Genomic DNA, 7,217 nt, shown 5'->3' on the forward strand with positions numbered 1-7,217 from the left:
AGAGATTAATGTGATTCTTCTGTTTTATTTTGTAATTAAAATTAAGGATAAAATCATTGATATTAATTTTGATTCTAATATTAATCTTTTATTTAGATTTATAACCATGTAGATAAAAAAAAACACTAATATTGGAATCAATATAAATACAAATGGTTTAATCCTTAACAAATTGAATTACAAAAATTGTCATAATTATATTCATTAATAATACTTATAAAACAGTAGAAATATTATATCAATTTCTTAAACACAATACTATAAAACTATATAAAAGAGTACTATAAAATAAAATAGTCAAGAATTTAAAATAATTATTTAAATATAGTATATCTGCCTCTTCATAAACAGTTATTTTTTAATTTTAATTTATATTGTATGTATTTATAATAAATGATATAAAGATAAGTAAAGAATTTCTTTTAAGAAATATAAACTAGTGACTGTATAAAGACAACTGACAAAAAATGAATAATTTGTAAGTAGATACAATCACAATAGAAATTTAATATTAAATTTATGTAAGGAAGAAAAGGGAAGTTTAGCTTTTCGTTTTTGAAAGTGTGTAATTTTTGTTTGAGAAATTGTTGAAAACCGCTTTACATACCTGGATGTAATTTAATTAAATTTCCTCTTAAGTGATTTGAAAAGGAATGTCTATTAAACTTGCTCAAATCAAAGAAATATTCTTATAAAAGAAAGGAACTTTTAACTATTACAACTGTTCAGCAACTGTTTGGAAAGAATCCCCAGCTTCAGGTAAATAAAGAACAATAAATTATAAAAAGATTTATGATAAAATTTAAAATTCTGGTTTTAATTAATTTTCGTAAGAATGCAATGTGTCTTAGTTTAACTTCGTGAAAAAAACGGTTATTTTATATTTTCCTTAATCCGCTGACACGTAAGGCCGTTTCCTTAAATCTCACTCAACATCTTTAATTATTCCTGAAAAAAAAGTATAATAATTCAAGCTCCATAACTATCTCACACCTGCAACCAAACTTTATATCTGCAACAAACTGATTAATATAAGGCTCTTTATACAAAAGTTTCTTATTAACTTCATAAAATCATAGACATAATTACACCAACCACCCATACAAATATTTTTCTTCCGCAAACTCTTCCAATAAATTTACCGATATTTTGCAAATAGAAAAGCCCCACCGCGTTTTTCATGAATAGTGATGAGACCATATTACAGGAACACATGTTCTAAGTATTAATGAACAATGGATATTTAATTTAATCCGACATAAAGACTGTAAAATATAATGAACGGTAATTGACATTATTCATTCGAACTGGGGTATAATAACACATCCACTTTTCCGAGGGAAACTTCGCAGTTTCCTTATTCTTACTTCAATAAGAGCAGTATCGATTAACAACATCCTTTGATATGTTAATTTCACTCACTTTCCCAATCGTCACTGTAAGATATTCTTTAAATTTAAACTCCATTTAAATTAATATTCTTAAGTGTATAATAAGATTTCAGTCAATCGATTTCAGTCTCTCAAAGAGTTGAAGTGAAATGCTTTAAAAAGTGCACTCTCGAAGATACCACACTTTTTTTTTGTTCCAATTCTTAGTTCACAAAAATTTGTTTTAAATCAATTTTGCACAAAATTTTTACCCACTTCACATTATTATTAATAATAACAATAATAAATTATTATTTATTAAAGTATGTCATGATTCTTTTTATTTTTAGTATTAGTGTCTGTTTTTTTAGAAAATTGTTAGAATTATCGAAAATAATCATTAACTTTAATTATTTTTTATATCTTTAAAATATTATACTGTTCATTTAATCAAAGTAATTGAAGATAAAAAAATAATTAGTATTAAATATATATATATATATATATATATTCCAATATTCAATTTCTTGTTTTAGTTATATTTAACTGTTTTTTGTGTCCTCTGTCTAAATTAAATAAATAATTTTAAAAATATGATAATATAAGTTTAAAATTTTTAAAATTATTTATATTATCTCATATTCTCGGAAGTACACTGATGTGACATATTTTATAATACTATATTTAAATAATTATTTTAAATTGTTGACTTTATTTTATTTTATAGTACTCTTTTATATAGTTTTATAGTATTGTGTTTAAGAAATTGATATAATATTTCTACTGTTTTATTGTATAAGTATTATTAATGAAAGTATGTCATGATTATTTTTATTTTTAAGTATTAATGGCTGTTTTTTTAGAAAATTGTTAGAAAAAATAACGAAAATAATCATTAACTTTAATTATTTTTTATATCTTTAGAATATTATACTGTTCATTTAATCAAAGTAATTAAACATAAAAAATAAGGATATAATGTTTCTACTGTTTTTTATGAGTATTATTAATGAATATAATTATGACAATTTTTGTAATTCAATTTGTTAAGGATAAAATCAACACAAATTTGTATACTTCAGAAAACAAGAAACAGATCTATATAATTAAAACAATAAATTAGATATTGAAATCAAAATATTATTCAAAATATTTAATATAAATGATTTTATCCTTAATTATTTTGATTAAAAAATTATATCACTTCATATTATTATTACTAATAACAATAATAAATTACTATTTATAAAAGTATGTCATGATTCTTTTTATTTTTAAGTATTAGTGGCTGTTTTTGTAGAAAATTGTTAGAAAAAATAACGAATTAACGAAAATAATCATTAACTTTAATTATTTTTTATATCTGTATAATATTATACTGTTCATTTAATCAAAGTAATTAAGGATAAAAAATCATTTGTATTAAATATTTTGTATAATACTCCAATATTCAATTTCTTATTTTAGTTATATTTATCTGTTTTTTGTGTCCTCTGTCTAAATTAAATAAATAATTTTAAAAATATGATAATATAAGTTTAAAATATTTAAAATTATTTATATTATCTCATATTCTCGGAAGTACACTGATGTAACATATTTTATAATACTATATTTAAATAATTATTTTAAATTGTTGACTTTATTTTATTTTATAGTACTCTTTTATATAGTTTTATAGTATTATGTTTAAGAAATTGATATAATGTTTCTACTGTTTTTATGAGTATTATTAATGAATATAATTATGACAATTTTTGTAATTCAATTTGTTAAGGATGAAATCAATTGTATTTATATTGATTCCAATATTAATGTATTTTTATCTACACATCTTTATAAGATAATATAAACAATTTTAAATACTTAAATATGTTTTTAATATTATTTATTCAATATAGACAGAGAACACAAGAAACAGATTAATATAATTAAAACAAAAAATTAGATATTGAAATCAAAATATTGTTCAAAATATTTAATACAAATGATTTTATCCTTAATAACTTTGATTAAAAAATTATCATAATTATATTCATTAAAAATATGTACATTAGCAACAAAATGTTGGAATCAAAATAATATTCAAAATGTTAAATATAAATTATTCTAAAAAAAATAAATTAATAAAAAAATAAAGTGTCATATAAAAACTAAAATATTTATTGTATTTATATAAAAACAGGTAATAAAAAGATAACTGAGAGTAATATACAGACCAAATAATCACAGTTTCTTGAAAAATCATCTATTTATATATAAATTTAAAAAAATTAAAGGATTATATGATATATTAAAGCCACTAATAATTACAGTTTCTTGAAAAATCATCTATTTATATATAAATTTAAAAAAAATAAAGGATAATATGATATATTAAAGCCACTATGAGATATTAAAGCAGAGTATATAAACTTTTAAATCAACTTCCAGTCTTTTCATCACATCCCTCCGTGATTTTCAGGTAAATACTGTTGCACCAATAAACCCTGATGAATTTACGATGATCATGGTAAAAGGTTGGCATTAAGTCGAACTGCAAAAATCTCGTAATATATGAATTATCAAATAGGCTAATCTTTAAAAATCGAATTTTACAGTAAACCAGAAGTCTGTGGCATATACTAATACAGCTTCATGGACGTGCCCTGCCGATTAATATTGGACCCTACGTCTATGCATAGTAATGAACCAGACGTCGTTCCTGCTATTTTTATTTTATTGAAATATTTATTTGCGGTTGTTGAAAAGTAACGTCATTTTACATACTCGATGTCGACAGATTTCACCAGGTAAGAAATAATATTTGCCTTTAATGTATTTCAGGATCATAATATAATATAATAAGTATCCACGAGAAAATAAAAAGAAATTGTTCAAGAAAATACATAAAGAAGATTGTAGGAGAATGCTTCTTGGACAGTCTAGTTTAAATTTCTTTAGATTATTTATCTGAAAAATGATTTTTATTTAAATGGTCTGTAGTTGTAGTGTTCCCACTTCTTAGTTTAAAACAGACTCAATGAATTAAGAAGTGCCCACACGTAGATTATAATCAAGCCATGCATAAAATTTGTATTTTCTATAGAACCAAATTGCAGGAAGCATATTAATAATAGATATTGGATTATATTGTACATGAATCATAGATCCAAACGTGTATTAAATTGGGATCCATTCAGATTCAGTGGTTTGGGATTGAAGCACAAATTGATCGGAAGTGCATTTTGGGGGATGTTCATCATTTCGGTGGCCGAGAACGACACTTGTCTTGTCAGTCCGGTTATCAGCAGTATTTGTGGTGATCCGCGATTGGTGTAGTGACTGTAGCATACTAAACAGGGGCAGCACGACAAAATGAAAATCGTCAGAGTGGAAGTTTACTTACCATATGACCAGAGTCCCTTTGACCATTTTTATCAGTAATAGATTTTTTATTACTTACACAACAAAATGTACATATCTACGGGTTTTATTAAAAAGAAGCCAAATGGTTTATTTTTTCGTCCTGCAGGATGTATAAAGGAACAGTCGGCACCGTGACTAGTTTCTTTCTATTTCGTTTTTACGTATTCGAACATCCCACACATAATATGGAAATATCCTTTGATTTGAATTAAGACGTCTTGCAGGAAATATATATAATCATCCACAGTATCTCACAAAAAACTACTTTCATATATATAGCATACTTTGTATCTATCTGATTTATAATTTTACTACGTTATCTCTAAGATTTAAGAATTTTCTGTCTTAAAATAATGTTATCTAGTACTCGATTAAAAACAAATTAATATACTTAATTTTTTAATGATTGTGTTAAAGTTATCATTTATTGTTTCCGATTTATGTCTAATAAATGCTTACTTTTAGTTGAAAAATAAGATAAAAAATATTTAAAAGGCCTACTCTGCATATAATATATCTGATTTATCATTTCAATATAATAAAATTCCTTAATGTAACCTTCCACTTTTGTCCTACTGTATTCAGCTTATTTTTTAATAACTATTTAAGACTATTTCTGATTAAAAATAATGTAAAAATAGTAATAATTATAATTTATTACCAAATTAAAAACACAGTAAATTGATATTGTTGTAATTGTCAAAACCTAATACTCATTTAATTAATGAATTTAACTTTATAAATAAAAATCTATATTGTTTCTAAGATTTAAAAATTCTCAGTTCTTTATCGTTTTTCTTTTATGCCTGAAGAAGGCTTATTTTTAGTTGAAGTCATTTAGGTAATGAATTTAAACTTTTTAAATAAAAATCTATTTTGTCTCTAAGATTTAAGAATTCTCTGTATTTAAAAATATTTTTTATCTAGTACCCAATAAAAACAAATTAATATATTCAATTTTTTAATTAAATATTGTGTTAAAGTTGTTCTTTATCGTTTCCTTTTATACCTGAAGAAAGCTAATTTTTAATTGAAATGTAAGATTAGTTAAATATAAATATTTAAAAGACTTACTCTGTTTATAATATATCTGATTTATTATCTCAGTAAAGTAAAATTACTTTTTACTATTTCTGATTAAAAATAAAGTAAAAAATAGTAATAATTGTAATCTATTATAAAATTAAAAACACAGTAAATTGATATTGTTGTAATTGTTAAAACTTAATTCTCATTTACCTAATGAATTTAAACTTTATCGATAAAAATCTATATTGTCTCTAAGATTTAAGAATTCTCTGTGTTTAAAAATATTTTTTATTTGATACTCAAACAAATTATTATTCTTAATTTTTTCAATTAAACATTGTGTTAAAGTTGTTTTTTATCATTTCCCCTTTATGAATGGAGAAGGCTTATTTTTAGTTGAAGTGTAAATTAATTAAATATAAATATTTAAAAGACCCACTCTGTATATAATATACCTGACTTATTATCTCAGTATAGTAAACTTTCTAAATATAACGTTCCACTTTTATCCTTCTGTATACAGCTAATTTATTATTAACTATTTAAGACTATTTCTGGTTAAAAATAATGTAGAAAATAGTAATAATTGTAATCTAGTATTAAATTAAAAACACAGTAAATTGATATTGTTGTAATTATCAAATCTTAATACTCATTTAAGTAATGATTTTAACTTTATAAATAAAAACCTACGTTGTCTCTAAGATTTAAGAAATACCTGTGTTTAAAAATATTTTTTATCTAATACTCAGTTAAAAACAAATTATTATTCTTAATTTTTACAATTAAACATTGTGTTAAAGTTGTTTTTTATCATTTTCCCAGTATGCCTGAAGAAGGCTTATTTTTAGTTGCAGTGTAAATTAATTAAATATAAATATTTAAAAGACCCACTCTGTATATAATATATCTGATTTATTATCTCAGAATAGTAAAATTTCTAAATGTAACGTTCCACTTTTATCCTTCTGTATTCAGCTTATTTATTATTAACTATTTAAGACAATTTCTGGTTAAAAATAATGTAGAAAATAGTAATTATTGCAATCTAGTATTAAATTAATAACACAGTAAATTGATATTGTTGTAATTATCAAAACTTAATACTCATTTAAGTAATGATTTTAACTATATAAATAAAAATCTACGTCGTCTCTAAGATTTAAGAATTCTTTGGGTTGAAAAACATTTTTAATCTAACACTCAATTAAAAACAAATTATTATTCTTAATTTTTTAATTAAACATTGTGTTAAAGTTATTTTTTATCATTTCCCCTTTATGCCTGAAGAAGGCTTATTTTTAGTTGAAGTGTAAATTAATTAAATATAAATATTTAAAAGACCCACTCTGTATATAATATATCTGATTTATTATCTCTGTATAGTAAAATTTCTAAATGTAACGTTCC

The sequence above is a fragment of the Aethina tumida genome, chromosome 1, assembly GCF_024364675.1.
Source record: "Aethina tumida isolate Nest 87 chromosome 1, icAetTumi1.1, whole genome shotgun sequence".
Taxonomy (NCBI): Eukaryota; Metazoa; Arthropoda; class Insecta; order Coleoptera; family Nitidulidae; genus Aethina; species Aethina tumida.